The following is a 20412-nucleotide window of genomic DNA, read 5'->3' as shown; positions in this document are numbered from 1 at the left end:
CATGAAATAGGAAATAATTGTGAGACAGAATGAAGCCTAGTAGTTGTAGTATAAACTTGGTGTGGGCAGTATGTTTTGGACCTCTCTGGTCCAGGAAGTGTTTTGTATGTTCAACACCTCTTTCGTGGGGAATTGAGGAATAAAGGGCCTCGACATCCAAACTACATAGCTTCGCTGTCGTTGGTAACCGTAGACTTGACAAGAGTGACAGTGCCTGTTTCGTATCCCTGATATATGAGGGGAGTTGTTCAACAAAAGGTCGTAGTATTTTCTCAATATACAGACTGCCATTCTGTGTTAGGTTATCAACACCTGAAACGATAGGCCGCCCAGGAGGATACTGTGTGTTCTTGTGGATTTTCGGCAGGCAGTAGAAGGTTGCTATCCTGGGACAACGGTTCAGAATGAATTCATATTCGTCCCTGGATAGCAACCCCCCACTGCGGCCTTCATCCAGTATCTCCTTGTACTTGATTAAAAATGAGTTTGTAGGGTCGGTCTTTAATAGCATGTAAGTTTCATTATTCCCTAGGACCCTCTGTACCATGTGTTCGTAGTCAGATGTGTTCATAACTACCACATTGCCCCCCTTGTCCGCTGGTTTGATAACCAGCTGTTCATTATCTTTGAGTGACACACAGTATCCTCCTGGGCGGCCTATCGTTTCAGGTGTTGATAACCTAACACAGAATGGCAGTCTGTATATTGAGAAAATACTACGACCTTTTGTTGAACAACTCCCCTCATATATCAGGGATACGAAACAGGCACTGTCACTCTTGTCAAGTCTACGGTTACCAACGACAGCGAAGCTATGTAGTTTGGATGTCGAGGCCCTTTATTCCTCAATTCCCCACGAAAGAGGTGTTGAACATACAAAACACTTCCTGGACCAGAGAGGTCCAAAACATACTGCCCACACCAAGTTTATACTACAACTACTAGGCTTCATTCTGTCTCACAATTATTTCCTATTTCATGACAAATTCTTTCACCAAATAAGGGGGACGGCAATGGGCACTGCGTGTGCGCCATCCTATGCAAATCTACATTTAGGATGGTGGGAGCTACAAGTCATGAAATCTAATACCCTGTCTGTCTATATACCGAAAATACATACATGGCTCAGGTATATAGATGACATTTTCATTGTCTGGCTGGGAGTGGAAGAAGAATTCAATGAATTTGTCTCCTTACTGAACGTTAATGAGGAGAACCTCAGATTTACGACAGAATTTGGGGGACAAACTTTGAATTTTCTGGATATAACCATATCAATTAATACGAATGGCTCTCTGAAAACAACTCTGTTTAAGAAGCCAACAGCATCTAATGCACTACTGAGATGGGATAGTTTTCATCCCAGACCACTAAAACAGGGTATACCGGTGGGACAATACTTGAGGGTGCGTAGGAATTGCACAGATCTATCGGACTTTAAGATCAAAGCAGCCCTACTGAGACAACAGTTCCGTGAAAAAGGCTACCCGAATAAATGCCTCAAAAGGGCATACCAAAGGGCCCTTGAAATGGACAGAGACGATCTTATCTCAGATCAACCCAAACTAACGCTGCCAAATAAATCCATCCGCATGATCGGAACCTTCGACACAGGATGGGACACAGTGAAAAAGTCAATAGAGAAATTTTGGCCTATACTCCTGAAGGACGCTCATTTGAAAGACGTCCTCAGCCCTAGAGCAACCATCACAGCACGTAGAGGTAAAAACCTCCGTGATGTGTTGGTACCGAGCCACTTCTCAATAAAACAAAACAAAACGACCTGGCTGGGCCGAAATCCCCCCTGTGGCTCCTTTAAGTGCGGAAGATGTGTTGCATGCAAATACATCCTAAGAGACTCGAAAAAAGTCCAAGATAGTGATGGACAACAGACCTTTGAAATTACCCACTTTTTCAACTGCAATACAGCTGGCTTGGTATATCTTCTTACCTGCAGCTGCAAAATGCTATACGTGGGTAAAACCTTCAGACCGTTCAAGGAACGTATAAAGGAACACGTTAGGTCCCCCAAAAAACGTATGGAAACACCAATTTCCAGACACCTAAAAAACGTCCATGATGGTATATCTCATGATATTAGGTTCTGCGGCCTAGAATGGGTTAAGAGGGACCAGAGACGAGGGGATTTCGATAAACTCCTACGTCAAAAGGAGTGTAGGTGGATATACAAACTGAAATCCCTGAGCCCTAAAGGCCTGAATGAGGGCTTTTCCTTCTCCCCATACATTTAACTACCACTAGATGGAAAAATCTACAGTGGGTGATCTCATTAAATAACTTAGACACAGCTACGTTTTTTGACTGAGTAAATCAATATAAACGTATATAATATACAACTATATCGAGTCATCGATGTGCTACATATGGCACATCAATGACTCCACTGTGTACATGAACGTATACAGAAACAATGATGTAAATATGTATATATAAATATAACTCTCTATAAATATACACCCCCTCCCTGTTTCGACCTGCATATACGATCTATTTATGATTATACCTTGATCCTTTTTTGTAATAACTTTACGGTATTTATACCTTAACCTGGTACTGGTCTAATCCAATGGGGATTATGACCATAGAATTGAGGTGTATATTCTTCTGTTCATTACTTAAATTCGTCTGTCTGGATGGTCTATCTTAAGATTACACATGATGGATCTGTGACCTACTGGGTCCCTTCCAAATTAACCTTATGGAACATATAAAAACTGGGGGCCACACCATAACTTAATACAATTCAATGTTAGAACATCGGTCCAAACATGGACGAATTGACAACAACTAGGGAGGGTCTAGTAGAATGACCAGGTTCTGTATGAAACCATATATGTTTTTCCCACATACTTTCCTGTCCCTTTAAATGGACGGACCCCCGGCATTTAAGAAAAAGTATATATTATATACAAAAGGTTAATAAACCTACAGTACTTATCTATGGCATATGCATAGCATGTTAATGTATGCTGTTCCATATATATTCAGTACAGAGATCGGGCTGCTGAATCTAAGTCCCTGCGCAGGCGCACGATCTACTCTGCGCGCGCACAGTGTACGACCGGCTAGATCACCATGGTGATGGCCAAACAAACCCGACATCCGGATAATTTTCTCTGAACAGACCTGACCGGGCTGTAACCCCGCCCCTAGCCACTCCCCAGCTAACGCTGATTGGAGTAGACGGATGTTGGGCGGATCTTCACCCGGTATATACTCACCTCCCTACAGCTGTACCAGGAGCTCTTGATAAAGGCGTGTGACCACGCCGAAACGCGCGTCGAGCGTTTGCCGGTTATTTTAATGCTGAGGAATGCAAACGGCTACTCTTTGGGGGATTTGGGGGATTCAACATTATATATAGCAATCTTTCTTTTTTAATTGGACATTCAGTTATATGCAGTATTAGACTGCCTGCACGTTAGGGCATGCAGCAGCAGCACTAAGGGAATAGGGGAGACAGATTGAGTTGTGCCTTGGAGCCAGCTCAGCACCAGGTCTATACCCTTTCAGTGCTGGATGTAGCAGTAATACTGAATACTGACAGGAGACAGAACGAGATACTCTTTTTAAACAGCAGTATTAGTGCAAGCCTTTTGATACTGGATGCCTTTGAAACAGCTACTCTCTCTAGTTAGTTAGATAGCTATTTTTATAAGCGTTAGGCTGCCTTGAAGCAGCAGTGTGTGAGGAATCTACTTTTGAATTAACCACAACTTATCTAGGTGGTTTATGTGACTAAATGGCCTGTATATCTGGGGAATAGTGGGGTGGTTGGCAAGCATCAGCCTGTGTATGGGATTTTATGCCTAACCAGTTACTAACTTATTTTTAGATACGCTTGGCTGTACCATCCCTTCACCCTTAAACCTAGACCTATGCATTATATACCCCTTTTGTTGTCCTGAGACACTCCCCCTCACCACTGTGTTAATCCAGTGTAATGCCATCTATCCATTATTATATGTACCTCCCGTCTATTGTATACTATTACAAGGAGAACTTTGGATATTAGATGGTATTCACTGACCCAGCCTGTGTGGTTGTGTATATGAATATATACATAGGTGCTGCTATCACGGTCTTCAGTGACCAAACAGTTTCCTATGTACTACTTTTGATTGTAACAAACAATAGTATTGATACACAATTCACCTCAGCCTAACGGGGCAATCCCACCTCTCTTAGCCGAAATACCTATTAAGTCTTACAGACTGTGGATATTTAGTTCTAGAGGAATGTGGTGTATGTGACATCTGATCTAAATCTATACCGTACTATATATTGTACTTTATACTCTAATTACAATCCAGATATCACTGCCATTCCCAGTACCTGTGGACAATATCCATATTGCATTTACTCAGCTTTTAATTCACTTGTATTTTCACGAGTGTGTCACTATCACTTCACTGTGTTTTTTTGTGTGCTGTCCGTAAGCGGCTAAATAAAGGTTATACCGTACATTTATTCAATTTTTATAGAGATATCTTTTAGTGAAACAGGGGTCCATTTTTTCCAACTATAATGGAACACCCAATTTCACTTTAGTCTTTTTTCGTTTAAATGATCACATTATTTAACAGGGGCATGTGAATTTTTCTATAAATATCACCTGCTGAAACATGTTCCAACAGAACCGGTGGAGGAAACAAAACTGTGTTGTATTGTCACCTGTTGCATTAAGTAATGACAATGAGGGGCTCAACATGTGGGACATAATTACTTCTTACAATAGGTGCCCAATGACAGAATTAATTGGCTGAGCAGAGTGGTTAAGATAATAGTGTCTTATATAATTATAGTTATTCATTAACGTGAGAATTATCAGGAGTTTCAGGTGAATTCATAGGGAATTCCATATTAAGGGCTAATTTATTCAAACTATAGAAATCCAGCTGTGTCTCCAGTTTGGATATTTTGCCTTTAAATTTGAAATGCACTTTGAATAATAAACCTCAAAATGTGAAATTTCACGCTAAAGAACATGGGAAGCCGATGGAAGGATTAAAGTCTGTGTAATCCCTATAATATAATGTGTTGAGGAGCCCGGGTAATGAAGTGGCAGTGACAAAATATCTACCAGAGACTTGAAAGTAAAAAAAAAAAAAAATATGAATTTCTGGTTGGGAGCAATAAACATTAATAAATCAATAATAAGACTGTTAAGAGTGCCTGGAGTACCCTGGCAGGGTCTCACCAGTCAGTGTTAAACCATTTCCAAGCAGTTAACACTGAGTAAAGGCCCTTGGCTGTGCTTAGCACCGTCCCTCCTGGAGGTATCATTAGATCATTCCATCTAGCCATACCAACTCATACCAGCAACGGGTGCTGTGATAGGATGAAAGCAGTCAGCTGACACTCTCAATCAATTACCGCTATCATTGCTGCTTAGACTAATGCTGAGGACTCTTAATATTACATTTAAAAAAATAAATTAAATGGCTTAATGCTTAATGGAGAGACGGTATCTGGGAACTCCAGGTACAATAACCACTTTAATAAGATGAAGCAGTTATAGTGCCTACAGGGTCCCTTTAACTAGGGTTTAGTATTGCTGTGCACTACCATAAGGTTCCAGTTGTAGCACGTGGGGGCTACAGAATGTCCTTCATAAATACTTGGAAATGTGTATACCTCTTCCTGCTTTTCTAAACCCTATTATCGGTGTGTCTGTCTGTCTGTCTGTTTGTTCATCATTCCTACCATACATACATCAGCCATGCAACCATCAATATCTCACTTAAGAGAAAAGAGAAACACAATTATAAAATGTGTACATATACAGAAAAATAAGCCAGACTGTATAACTGTGTATTTACAGGAATTACAAGAATGACTGTCTATTAAAACCATTAGCCATGCATGACACTGAACTAGTATTGTTAATGCATCTTCCTAGGATGGGGCTATTTTAGTTATACATTTAATGTTAGACCTTCGAATTAGTGAAATTACAGGAAGCAGGTTTTTAAGTAAGCATTGCTATCCAGACAGTATATGTACTTTTTAAACAAAATTAACATTTAACTTTTAGGTTACTGTTTGCAGTAGAGCAATATTTAACAATTTATATAAAACATTAGCAGATTTACAGAGCACATCAGAAAACTGCCATTATCATTTTATTTGCACTCAGCTTGTCAAAGGTATTTCAATGTCTGACATTTGGGAAATGCAATCTTATGATCAATATGCTTTGGAAAATGTCTGGCAGCATCTTTGCAACTACAGAGGGCATTGTAATTACAAAACCATTTATGTACAGCTGTAAAATATACTAAAAATAGAATAAAGGGAAAAAATATTTTGGCAATTCTCATAGTAATCCTTTATAATCAGATTTAAGACAAATTTTTAATTCTCTGTACAAATATAAAGAATATTTTGTTGTGAAAATCTTTTTATTGTGAGTTTTCAGACCCAAAATGTTGCAATCACTGTAGTCGAAACTCGCAGGTCTCACATATACCGTTAATTACATTTCAAGTGTGGCATGAGGTTGTGTAGAAAAATAATCAGTAAAAAATTTGATAACTCAGGTATATAGTAACTTCAAATCAGTATTTTAACCATAATAACCATCAATATGATAAAATAGAGAGCATTTTCAGCTTGCAGAGAGTGGGACTGCATGTAGATTTAGATAATTTCCTGTAGGGAGATATACTTTAAGATCGAGAGAGAGAGGAAGGTGGCTTGGGGTGCGATGGGAAAAACCCTGCTTTCTTTGGTTACTGTCCTAGGTGTGGGTTCCTGTGAAATGATCTAGGGCATCTCCCAGTTATGTGGCAGCTGGCAACCAGGATTTGGTAGGCCTTTCAGAGTTCTTTCAGAGTTCTTTCAGAGTTCTTTCAGTGTAGTTATTGTTGTCAGATTGTTGGTGCTGGATGTTATAATCTATTGTGTCTAGAATGAACCTAGTTTAAGCACTTGGTCATTGTTGCCTTGCTGGAAAATAATATTTAGATGCCTGTATATCATTATTTTTCCCTTCAGATTAGAGGCAGTGCTTTACCAATGGGATTTCTAATCTGGAGGGAAAAACAGGCAGGCAATTCTCCAAACTTTTAAAACCCTCCCCCTTATTAAGTACTTTCCTTTAAATGTAAGCTTACCACAAACAACCCCAGTTCTTTGCCTGCCTTCGGCAGGTTTTTCTCCAGGGAAGCAGGTGAGAAGGGCTGAGGCTCGGGATGCTCTGCTTCCGTTCGTTGGTAAGTATATTTTGAAACGCCGGACGGCGGGGTCTTCTTAGATTTATGTACCGTCTCTTCCGCGCCAGGTGCCGGTTAGACAAAGGACACAGGCGTGCGTCTGCTGGGAGGTCCTGACGGTGGGACGCACGTACATGTTACGTTGCGTTCCACCGGGGATTCGCGGAGCGCATGTGCGCACCTAGATTCAGGCGCCAAATCTGAACTCAGCGTTTTTTGTTCAGTGGCTTACAGGACTAAAAAGGAGCAATTTACCAGCAGCAACCTCTGTTTGCCAGGAGCTCTCAGATCTGTTGCAAGTGTGTTTCTCACCTGCCCTCCAACATACTGTGAGACCATTTAAGGTAAGACATATAGCTTTTATTTTAAATGGCTCTAGCCTGAATCTTAAAGGGAAATAATTTTTTTTTCCCTTTCTCTTTCTTTCCTCAGTATGTCTAATCCTGAGATTTCGGAGAAATTGACAGAGAAGGGGAAATGTTCAACAAAATCCAAGCATTTAAGTTGCTCTGTATGTTTCCAACCTATGCCAGATGGATATAAAAGGAAACTTTGTTTGCTATGTTCCAAAGAGGCTTCGGAGGAAGCTAAAAAATCTGAAATGTCCACATTTCTTAGCTGGTTGCAACAGAGTATGCAGCAAACCTTTGTGGAGATGCAGTCTACAGCTATGCAGACAGCCCAGGCTTCGGTTGCTCAAGATTTACACGTAGTAAAACAATCTAAGAAAAGACCGAGATCATGGGAAGATTCAGATGCAAGTTCAGGTACTTGTGCTTCTGATTCTGGAGAGGATTCCGCTAGTGATTCATCTGAGGAGGAATTTGCCTTTCCAGAGGAAGCCATTGGGAAATTAATAAAGGAAGTGCAGAGCATTATGGAGGATGGGATGTCAGGAAAAAGAACTAAAGTTTTCCCTTTACATCCTCAGCTTAAGGAGTTGGTTTTAAGAGAATGGAAATTCCCAGGTCATAAACCATTTATTTCAAAACACTTTAAAACTCTTTTCTCCATAGAAGCGGACCAGGACTGCCTGCTGGATACATTCCCTGTAGTAGACGTTCCTATTGCACAGATAGGAAAGAAAACTGCGTTACCTAAAGGTGACTCGAGTGGTTTAAGGGATGTGATGGAAAAGCGTATAGACTCGTCTATAAAGAAAATGTTTGTTTCCTCAGTGGCCCAGGCAAAAGCACTTATTGCAGGAACATCCGTGGCTAAAGCCCCAAAACATTGGCTAGAAGAACTAGAGAAGGTTTATGCAGGAGAATCAAATGAAGATCCAGTAAAGCTGTTAAAAAATATCAAAATGTCTGCAGATTTTTTGATAGATGCTTCTTCAGAAAGTCTGAAATTATCTGCTAAGAATATGGGTCTAACGACAGTATCTAGAAGATCTCTTTGGCTTAGGAACTGGTCAGCTGACGCGGCATCAAAAAATTATTTGTGTGACTTACCCTTTGAGTCTAGTAGACTATTCGGGTCTAAACTGGATGATCTGTTAAAACAAATGAAGGAAGACAGGAAGGCCTTGCCTGAAACCCACAAGAAGCAGGTTTGGAACCGAAAAATGGGGATACAACCCTCATTTAGAAGTTCCATTCGCAGGAACTACTATAGGGGTCAACAAAAGAAAGTTTTCGATTACAGAAAGAAGGAAAGATTCACGGACAAGAGAAATAAAATGTTGTGACGCCAGGCCAGTGGGAGGAAGATTGACCCACTTCTTAAATCACTGGGAAAGTACGACATCCGATCGCTGGGTTCTCTCAGTAATAAAGTGCGGATACGGTCTGGAACTGACAAATACCCCAAAGAAAAGTTTTTTATGTTCCAAGGTTCATTCTCCCGAAACAGAGATAGCTTTGATGCAAAAAGTGTCAAGACTCCTGCAGAAGAGAGTTGTGGAAGAAGTACCCCTAAGAGAAAGACATCAGGGCACTTATTCAAGGCTATTTTTGGTGCCAAAGCCAGATGGTTCTTTCAGACCCATACTAGACCTAAAAGCCGTAAACAAGTGTAAAAGACGCTTATCTTCACGTGCCCATAGCAGAATCCAGCAAAAGGCTATTAAGATTTGCAATCTGCATCCAATCGGTAACCGGGCATTACCAATTCAAAGCCCTTCCATTCGGCCTTTCATCTGCGCCCAGGGTGTTCATAAAGCTGCTAGTAGTCATCTCAGCATACCTAAGAGGTTTGGGGATATATGTCATCCCTTATTTGGACGACTGGCTTTTGATTGCGGAATCAAAAGAACAACTAAAGTTAGACCTACTTACAGCTTTACAAGCTCTAAAAACTCATGGTTGGCTAATAAATTTCAGCAAATTGGAATTAGTTCCGGTCCAAAGGATTCAGTTCTTAGGTCTAATCTTAGACTCAATCTCTATGAAGATTTTCCTGCCGGAAGAGAACATTAGCCGATTAAAACTACAAACTCAACATTTTGGTGACCACAAAAGATGGAGGAGGTAATTATTCAGCAAATGGAACTAATTATATAACGTATCTTTATGTAATATAAAAGCACTTAAAACAGCTCTGCTACCGCTGATCACTTTTTAAGTATCTCATAAACATACATAGAATTATGCACTAAAGTAAAAATGGCTGGGAATTCAAAGTAAAGTTTGAAATTAAAGGCCAAAACTTGGAGAATTTTTCTTCTATATTGGCTATTTTGGCCTAAATGTTGAGAATAATTTCCAATGCACTTTGAATAAGTAGCAAATATCACTTCAGTGAATAAACCTGAAAATCTTTATAAAAGATTAATTGAAAATATTGAAGTATTCATTTTGGCTGCTTTGGATTTTCATTGGAATTAGACACTAGTTTTTTTTAATGGCCAATCCAGCTGGACAATTGTTGACAAATGGTGGAGCTTATCGCAGGATTGTAGATAGGCCTCACTGTCATACTCTAACGTGTTTGTAGGAGTACAGCAATGACACAGGCTATTGGTAGATGGAGCACCAGGAACGGAAAAAAAAAGATGTCGGCAGCAAAAGGGAGATGTGCAGGTAAGTATAGCTACTTTTAGCAAAACCCATTAGTTTTCACACACAAAATGGGCATGTCATTTGCAGACGTCATTGCAAAATAATTTTTGCTTTAAAGTAAAATGAATGACTTTTAATCTATATGTTTGCTGGTCATTGTGTTAGTACAATGTAGCAATGACTTTTTCAGCTTGGTTTAGTGACAGTGTCAGATTCGCTTGACAGGTGTGCTCTAAGTGTAGCTAAGTGCCTGAAAGCAAATATTCAGTAGATGGAATGCCCAATGAGTTATTCTGAAGCCTGCAGAATTCTAATGCACCCATACTTGCAACACCTTGCACCGTAATTAATCACTTTGCTACAGCATCCCAAAGTCAGCAGAGATGAATTATTTGAAAGGTCACATAATTAGTGAAATTATTTCTGCCTCTGGCAGACACACCTTTAATCTGCTGCTCACATAGCTTGCCAGCAAATTAACCAGGACATGACAACGGAGCGATGGATCAGGTGAGAGCTGCTGTAATATCGAGGGATAGTATTTAGAGTAAAGGATTTCTGCATGTTAACATCTATTATTAAAAGAGCAATTAAAGAAAAACATAATCTTGTGTACTCATGTAATGAGAACATTTATGAAAACATAATTTTTGTTTTGCTGCATTATCTTCAGGGTATTGATTGAGAAACAAGTACTGTAATGTCTACTCATTTCTATTATGTTGGGCCTTAGCCTGAGGTGTTCCTTAAAGGGTTACTCCAACCATGAATTGAAGTGATCATGGTGGTAGGAGTCAGTATGTTCAGTGTGTTAACTTGAAACACTGCACATACTGAGATATTGTGAATTGTGTACTGGGGGCTAGTTGCCCCTCAAGCACACGTGGCATTGGCAGCCCAGAACTCTGTTGTCAATTTTGTGCATATTTTGCGTCTGTCCCCTCCCTCTCTTCCACATCATGACCCCTCCATTACCCTTGGTGCATTATATATAAAAAATAATTCCTTATCCTCGCTGGACCAGAGTGCGCATATCCAAGTAAGTAAAATTCTATTTTTTTTTTACAGGTTTGGAGAGGAGACCTTCTTCATAGTACCCAACAATGCATTTGACATCAGAAAGGTTCCCCCTCAAAGATAGGGTTGAAGTAACCATTTAACATCTTCATACATAGTATTTATAACAGGAACAGGCGTAACTAGGATCCAGACCTGTCCACTATGTTCCCTGTCCCTTTCCTTCTGACACCAGGGACCTCTGCAGCATTCCTGCCACTGGGTACTGTGCCCTCAAACCGCTCCATATACAGACTTTTCAAAATCACATTTATAGCTCAAAGGCCATGAAGACAGTTATTTCCTAAAAGGTCACTAAAATCCCTGAAAGGACCGGGCATAAACAATAGCTCCAATAGGAATTTGCCTTTCAAAATTTTTTTTTTTAATGTTTAATATTGACTAGCATTTAACATCACTTCATTGAACTTGTGATGACACACTATATAAAACATAATAGTAAGGGGACACATATAGGCAACTGAAATATACCTCAGCACATGTAACTATGAAATAAACCTTCTGCCAACAGGTGGCACTGTGCACACATTGGCCTGCTTGGCAGTGTCCACAAATGGGACCCATAATCTCTGGGCAGGAGGCTCGGTCCTAATCCCCCACAAGTTCTCTAGTCTTCTCAACATATTTGCAAGGTAATGAGGGAATGGAACAGCTCATCCCAGGAACACAAAAATAGGTGACAGGAGAATCCATATGAAAGGGGAGGTAGCTGCTGTTCACACGGGACCACAAGGCATGAACCCACCCATTATCAGAATTAATTTTGTAGTGCATTCATTTACATTAATTCTCCCTAGTGATGTATTCACCACTACAGTCTGTAATGAATACTGCCGCCAGACTGATTTTCCTCTCTAGTCGGTTCTCTCACACCTCACCCTTCTGTCAGTCCTTACTTTGGCTTCCTGTATCCTATAGGAGTCAATTCTGAGGTGTTCCTTAAAGGGTTACTCCAGCCACCATAATTCACACCTATAAAGCACTGAACAATTCTAGCCCCTCTTATATCTCCTCACAAATCCATAGGTATGTCTCTTCTCGGTCTCTCTGCTCTGCCGTGACCTTCTCCTGTCCGTACGGCCAACTCACACTTGCAGGACTTCTCGCCGGCGGCTCTCTTCCTATGAAATAGCTTGCCTACCACTATCAGACTCTCCCCTAGTAAATCATTTAAGAAGTGCCTTAAAACCCATCTCTTTAGGAAAGCTTATGGCCTCCCAGAGTAACCTCTACCTTACACACTTGTCTCTTACTCTCTCCTAAAGGGCAGCACTTTACTCTCTCCTCCAGCTCTGCTTCACTCCAACCCTATTTGATTGCTATTTCCTGTCCTAATGTGTTTTACACCCCACCGCCTATAGAGTAAGCTCGTTTGAGCAGGGTTCTCTTCAACCTATCGTTCCTGTAAGTTTTCTTGTAATTGTCCTAATTATAGCTAAATACAACCTCTCATAATATTGTAAAGCGCTACGGAATTGGTTGGCGCTATATAAATGGCGATAATAATAATAATAATTCTTCATTTGCAATGAACACTATCAGAGTGATTCACTAAACAGAGAATTCAAAGTGAATATCGAATATAATGTCAAATATAATGCTTTTAATTTGGCTACTTTGGCCTCACATTTAAAATTCACTTTGAACTCTTATATAATAACCCTGCATGAACTGTTTTACTGAGTGATTATCACAAGACGTGCTCAGTAACTTTTCTCACAGCTTTAATGGTGGGACATGCAGGTGACAACTGAAAATATGTGGGCAGTCGAGAAGCTCCCATTAGGTTCCTTCCTTGGAAGAGTTAGATTTTGATTGAAAGGACAAGGAGACCCTTTTCTCATAGCCTGCGCAAGGACCATGATTAACAAGTTTGCCTTTAAAGTGTTTCTGAGAACCTTGAGTAAATCCTAAAAGTTTCTATTCAGTCAATATATTAGTCATCTATTTGCGGCTGCACAAAAGCCTGTGGAATTAGAATTCCCACTGTATGCAATTAGAGTTTTTCCGTTGATATGTTCAGAGCATTTGTTGCGTAGATAATGTATTCCCTGTTTTGTTTTTGTTTTTTTAGATAGAAGGCTTTATTGAAAATCTTTGCTCAGACATATTGCTCTCCTTCAAACTGTGGCCTAGTTTTCTTAAACCCTGACTTGCATTTTCCTGCGGAAAAGGTGTTTTAAAACAAGAAAATCTCTACCTCTAATCATTTGTGCCAAATGCTTATATAACTGTGGTAGGGAAATTTAATTTGTAAGGTATTTTAATAAGATATTTACAATATTTTATTCAAAACCTAAATGTAGCAGAGTTAGCATTATAACCAAATCATCATTAAACAGGGCAGCTGCAAGTTTCAAAGGCGAGCCCCTCTCTCCACTTGTACCTTGCCTGCCCGAGCTGTAACTTGTACATGTGAGGAATCTTTGGGTAATTTTCTTGGCCCTATAGTCCCTTTGATGTCCCCAATCTTTCTTTTAGTCTCTCATGCATTATTTTTCCAATTTTTCATGTGGACCTTTTAAAGGGGAAATGTCACTTTCCAGAATTTTTAATATTATTTGCTTACTTCTATATTTAAAAAAAAGAAGTGTTTTTGAGGATTGTAAAATAAAATTAAAAGGGTCCTATAGTGCCAGGTAAACAAACCCATTTTCCTGCAGGACTGAAGGGGTTAAAACCTCCCTCAGTCACTTACCTGAATCCCTCGGCGCTGGGTCAGGCTCCGCCCATGCTCCTGCCCTACCGACGTCAGCCGGCAGGGGAGACCTATTGCGCAGGCACAGCAATAGCCAGGCGCGCCTTAGACCGCCGCATAGAAAAGCATTGAATCAATGCTTTCCTATGGGAGAAATCTTAAAGGGACACTCCAGGCACCCAGACCACTTCTGCTCATTGGAGTGGTCTGGGTGCCAACTCCCACTACTCTTAACCCTGCAAGTGTAATTATTGCAGTTTTCTATAAACTGCAATAATTACCTTGCAGGGTTAACTCCACCTTTAGTGGCTGTCTACTAGACAGCCACTAGAGGGAACTTCCTGGATTATAGCAAAGATTTCCTTTGCTAGAGCGTCGCTGGATGTCCTCACGCTGCGTGAGGACCTCCAGCGTCGCTCATTTCCCCATAGGAAAGCATTGAAATAATTTTTCAATGCTTTCCTATGGGGAGCGCTAATGCGCATGCACATTAAGTCTCCCCGGCCAGTGGGCAGGATCAGACTCGTCCACCGGCCGACGGAGACAGTAGGAGGAGCGGCGCGGCGGAGGAGATAGCGACGAGAGACATCGTCGCTGCCTCAGGTAAGTGACTGAAGGGGTTTTCATCCCTTTAGTAACCGGGTATTTGGGGGTGGGAGGGAGAGGGAACCTCCAGTGCCAGGAAAACGGATTGTTTTCCTGGCACTGGAGATTCCCTTTAAGCATGCAGAGCGTGAGGACTTCAAGTATCAAATAACAGATCAAAAGTCCTTTTGGATACCGTAAGCGCCCATAGTGGCTGTCTGGTAGACAGCCACTGAGGGCAGACTCTGGATCTGCAATGTTTTACATTACAGCACTAGGTTCAATGAGCTAAAGTAGTCTGGGTGTCTACAGTGTCCCTTTAAATGTAGATCCCTGGGTGCCTCTATCTTATCTTCCTGTCAATCATTGTTATAAACTCTGCACTTTGCACCTGGCAGTCAGCATTGAGAAAAGGTACAGAGAAGAGGGGGAAATGTTTCTGTATCTCCTCATTTGCCTGACTTGATGTAATTTGCTAAATCTTTAATGTAAATTTAAAACAAAAAGTTACATGTGATTTTTCCTTTTTTTTAAGTGATTTTTCTTAGAAGTGACAGTTTCCCTGAAAAAGGGAAAGATAACTAATAACGAGAAACATATTTTTATAGAATGCCTGGGCTTTTCTTTTTGTGCTTTATAATACTCCAATGAGAACATTCTAAGGCATTTGTAACTAAGCATCATTGCACAAATGTGCATTCACCCACCAGGGGATGATCAGTTTTTTCCTCAGGGCTAACAAGTTGCCTCCTCGGCACAAAGATGCCCACCCGCTGAAACCCAGCCACCTAGGGTGCCAGCAAACAGATCTCTAACCCCCCCCCCCTTCCCTAACATGGCACCCAATTAACCAATACATTCCTGAACAGCTCTTCCCCTCAGCTGCCCACTGTCCAATGAGCTCCCTAATTCCACATACCGTGTCCAGTCACCACCCAGTTAAAGGTTTGACTGTGGCCATGACTAAGTTCCAAACTCTTGTGTAATTTCATACAGCCGGCTTTGGCGTCTCTCTCGGTCTTTACCAGGGTGCTATTGCAACTGGGTGGCTGAAATACTGGGTGCTCGAGTAGGCTGTATCCACTGGGTAAATTACCTTTGGGATGGAGAAAATTGTCTATTTTTGGCACTTTTCAGGGTGTTCTATCACAGGGTCCATAGTTTGTAGGGAGGTGGCTGTTCTCTAAGCCCGTCCACGAACCATAGTAATGGATACTTCCATTGCAGTAATTAACCACTTAACTCCCAGAATTGCGTATAAATGTTTTTACATTCATGCATTTTAGAGTATTAGATTCCATCCAGAAGCCATAGGTAATTGTTTTAATGCTTGCAAGCTTGCTGTAAAAATCAGCTTATTCTCTGTATCCCAACATTAAATATCAAGGAATATCAGGAAATATCAATGGGTCATATCAATATACAGTCGGGAAGTGGAAAGGAATGCTAATGTAAAGCCAACAGTGAAAACTACTTATTCACTGTTGGCTTTACATTAGCATTCCAGAGATGTACATGGCGGTTTTAGATATATCTTAGAAATATATAATTTACATTATGTGGGCACTATGGTCATTAGGCTCATTTCTATTTTACTGTTTTTGTATGGGAGAAAAATCACATATTTGCTGTTATACTAACGCTTCAGGCACTGTGGGAAATATTGAAAGAGAAAGGGTTCCCCATAATGATGAAGGGTGCCCCATAATGATAACGGGTGCCCTATAATGTAGGATGGGCCGGCAGACAATACCAGAGCTTACGGTCTGCCCACCCATCACAAGTGCAATTTAATTTTTATTTTGATATATTGCTGAATCAGCAATCAGTTAAATTAAAAATGAATTTTCATCCCTGTGTGAAGTTGTTCTTTGTACCTGCTTTTTTCTTTTTTGTCTGTGTGTGTATGTGTGTGTGTGTGTGTGTGTGTGTGTGTGTGTGTATATATATATATATATATATATATATATATATATATATATATATATACATATATACATATATATATATATATATATATATATATATAAATGTTATGCATTTGACCTTCCACACCTATTTCAGTTGACAACTTGGCCCTCCAGAACAACAAATGCATATACCTCTTTTCTAACGTAAACACTCTGTGCTGTAAAATCTGAATGAAAATAAAAATTGTTTTAATGGAGGCTGTCTTGGTCACATCCAGAGGAGGTGTGGCTAGGCCTGTATAAATAAAAACAAAAGGGATTTAACTCCTAAATGGCAGATAATTGGGCATTGAGATAGCAAGGGCATGATCTTTATTCACAAAAACAACTTCATTATCTTTTTCACCCATTTCACATCATAAATCTAACAAAAGCTGTTTTAGGTCCTAGCATGATCTTTGGTACATGCTCTATTAATATAAACCAAACTAATTGATATCTTTTTTTTAAATCAGTTTTTACCGCAAAGGAAGTATCACATAAAAATCACTATGTTTTTAGTTTAGATTAACTCAACCAGTATAGTAAAAAGTATGAAAACATATTTTCTCCATTTCCTGTTAGCAATAAAGGATAAATGTTGTTCCCAAAATTAATGAATACTTGGGTAACAAATATGTTTTCAAATGATATGATATACAAGTTTGTCTTCAGACTGCCTTTATTATTAGTGTTGTGCTCAGCACTTGGAACAAATAATTTGTTTCTGTAATCATGTACACACAGATATAGTTTGGCCCTTGCAGCAAGCAATTTTGAAACTCTGCTGTTCGTGAAATTAATTTATTCTTTTTCAAACTTTTCTTTCTGAGTTTCATAGGTATATATGATATTTTTAATTTTGCAATTATATTATCAGTGTTTTAATTTAACCAATCAACTGCATCATAATTTTCTTTAATGTCAAATTGGATTTTTTCTTTTTTGTTAGAATTTTATTTAGTTTAAAGGGACTCTCTAATCACCAAAACAACTTTACCCTAATGAAGCGGTTTTAATGTATAGACCATGTCCCTGCAGTCTCACTGTTCAATTTTCTGCCATTTAGGAGTTAAATCACGTTTGTTTCTGTTTATTCAGCCCTAGTCACACCTCCACAGCTGTGATCACACAGTAACCATGGAAAAATGGTTTCATTTCCAATCTGATCTTAAAGGAAGATGATAGACACCCAGACCACTTCATCTTAATGAAGTAGTCTTGGTGCCATGTCCCCTCTTTTTAACTCTGCAGCAGAAAACATGCATCTGTAGAAAGACCCCAACTGTGCAGGCCAATCGGCTTGCTGTATGTGTGACCATTCTGCATGATATATAAACTCCCAATGTCCTCTCCCCGTTCTCCATTTTTTCAGTCTCTGAGACAAGTGTTTAATGGCTTTAAACATCATGGTAAAGAATAAAACAGACTTTATTCACGTTGCTTAAATACGATAAGACAGTCATGACAAATACAGCTTAATCTTAAATGATAGAGAATTAAATACGATGTATAAATTGTTCTAGCAGAATTTCTTGCATATGTCTAGATTTCTCTAAAATCAGGGGATAAAACAAAACACAATTTTCCCTTCTATGAGTCAATTCAGTCTGTTCTGAGAATGTAAAGCTGTGCTCTCTACATTTGCTATCAGAGAAGTCCTCCTCTGGGTGTCCTTTCTGCTTGCTTCAGCCTAGGAGAAAGCATTGTTTGCCTGGGGAAGTAGGGAGAAGGGGCAGGCTCTGTCTAAAAGCAGCAGTAGTAGTTTGGCAGGAAAGAACCAGATTGATTTAGTGCAACAACTTTGGGCAGACAATTTAAGAATGGAAAGAGGGAGAGATACGTTTTATTTACATATGTAAGAGAGAGAGAGAGATTAAATTAATTTACATACCATCAAGCCTACATAAAGAATTGGGGATTTTTAACCTGTTATGAGAAGTAAGTGTGTGCTTCCCAAACATATGTAAGCAGGAGACTTACAGTAAGTGTAGCACACACTGAAAACATGATTAAAGCTTTCATCAGCTGACAAATTGAGAGTAATGGGTTTTGACTTGACTACCCTCTTTCTGCTATGGCATATGTACATTCTCTATTGTGAAAACGTATTTCCATTATTTATTGTTTGTGTAGCATTTTACAATTACCTGTTAGTAACATGTTTGGTTTTTTTCCCTTACCCAGGAGAAGAACCAACTGAATGTATGACATAAACATCTCCACTAAAACATGGTCCATCAAGCATCTAAAATCACCAACACACGTGGATTGGCTCGTGCTGAAAGAGACCGTAACGGCTGAATGATTTTGTAGAGATATCCATTAAACCTCATCAGCAGCAATGGGATACATGTAGCAGTATATGTTACTCAATGTACAGAGGTGTAATTGTTTTGTCCCATGTAAGTTCAGGCAGCTTTATTTTGTTCAGTTTTCAGCCTGTGTCGTGCAATATAATGTTCATCTTTCACTTCTTCTATTCAAGCAAAGAAACATACAAACAGTGCATTTGAAACACTTATATTTTCTATAAAGCTCAGTCCATTTGCCACTGTGCTGCACAATGGGTTCACCCATATTATTAGCCTAAAAGCACATTGGTTTGTTTGCTGTTTTTGTCCAACTGGCTATGTGCTGATGGTATCAGTAAGCATAGCCCTAGAAAATTAGGAAAAAGTCACAGTCTTTTATAATTAAACATTTGTTAACTTTCTCAGTAACCTCGAATTTTGTCTTTTCATATTTTGATGATAGTTTTCAGTGCTCTGGTATTTAATCATTATACAGTAAATTGAAATACAAATTTGCTGAATTTAAGGCCAAATATCTAAGTTGGCAACATTGAAGTATTGAAGGATTTTTTCCCCAGCTATTTATATTATGTTTTTACAAATTCTGTTTTAATTTTCCCCCCAGTTCTCTGTTTAGTTAGTCATCTACTTTGGAGATAATTCTCTAAAACCAAACTAAAGTTTTCTGAAATCTTAAGCCCGATATTTTGAAATTCCTTTTTTTTTTATTCTTGTGTTTAGTGAACACACCGGTTCACATGCTTTAATGACATGTTAAAAGACAGCTGAAAGTATCTTAAGACAAGAACGTAGACAGCTCAGCAGGTTGAGTGATTTTAACTGTAAGAATATTCAGAAGACCCGCTGCTATGCTGGTCATATTTATGTATATCTATTGGGTGAATAGCGTGATGTGGAGAGAACTTTGACAACAACGATAAAACATACTGGCTTTAGAAGGTGCTAAGGAAGCTGATATAAACAGGGGATCTTATAAAAAATATTCTAAATTACTTCTAGGCTGCATTAACATTTAAATTGCAAGCTGCTGTTTACATTTCACTTATATATAAATATATATTTTTAAATGTCCTTGATTATATCACCAATATAAATACCTTAAAAGAAATGTCTGGAGACTGCCAAAAGTAGAACATAAGGGAACCATATATTTTCAACTAAAAATAAAACAAAAACATATACATAAAGCAGCGCAGAAATACAATAAAAAAAAAATAACAGGAAAAATACTAATCCAAGCTAGCTGAGCTGCAAAGCAATAACGGGACACTCCAGGCACCCAGACCACTTCTGCCCATTGGAGTGGTCTGGGTGCCAACTCACACCACCCTTAACCCTGCAAGTGTAATTATTGCAGTTTTATAAACTGCAATAATTACCTTGCAGGGTTAAGTCCTCCTCTAGTGGCTGTCGCTCAGACAGCCACTAGAGGGACTTCTGTGTTCTTAGAACACGAAAAGTGTTTTAAATGACGCTTGACGTCCTCACGCTATGCATGAGGACCTCCAGCGTCGCTGGAATCCCCATAGGAAAGCATTGAATAAT

At 39.5% G+C, this 20412-nt stretch overlaps 1 protein-coding gene across 2 annotated transcripts in view; it reads left to right on the top strand.

The window, feature by feature from the left end:
* Window positions 1-20206, top strand: part of CTPS2 (CTP synthase 2) — a 186324-nt gene extending 166118 nt beyond the window's left edge. For both annotated transcript variants that reach the window (XM_063449279.1, XM_063449269.1), the window contains one exon: window positions 18740-20206. The gene's annotated coding sequence lies outside the window, so the exon portion shown is untranslated. The remainder of the gene's footprint in view (window positions 1-18739) is intronic.
* The last annotated feature ends 206 nt before the right edge of the window (window positions 20207-20412 follow it).

This window comes from Pelobates fuscus, chromosome 1, assembly GCF_036172605.1.
Source record: "Pelobates fuscus isolate aPelFus1 chromosome 1, aPelFus1.pri, whole genome shotgun sequence".
NCBI classification, from domain to species: domain Eukaryota; kingdom Metazoa; phylum Chordata; class Amphibia; order Anura; family Pelobatidae; genus Pelobates; species Pelobates fuscus.
Note: the sequence above shows the minus strand (reverse complement) of the source record. Positions and strands in the feature narration are given on the sequence as shown.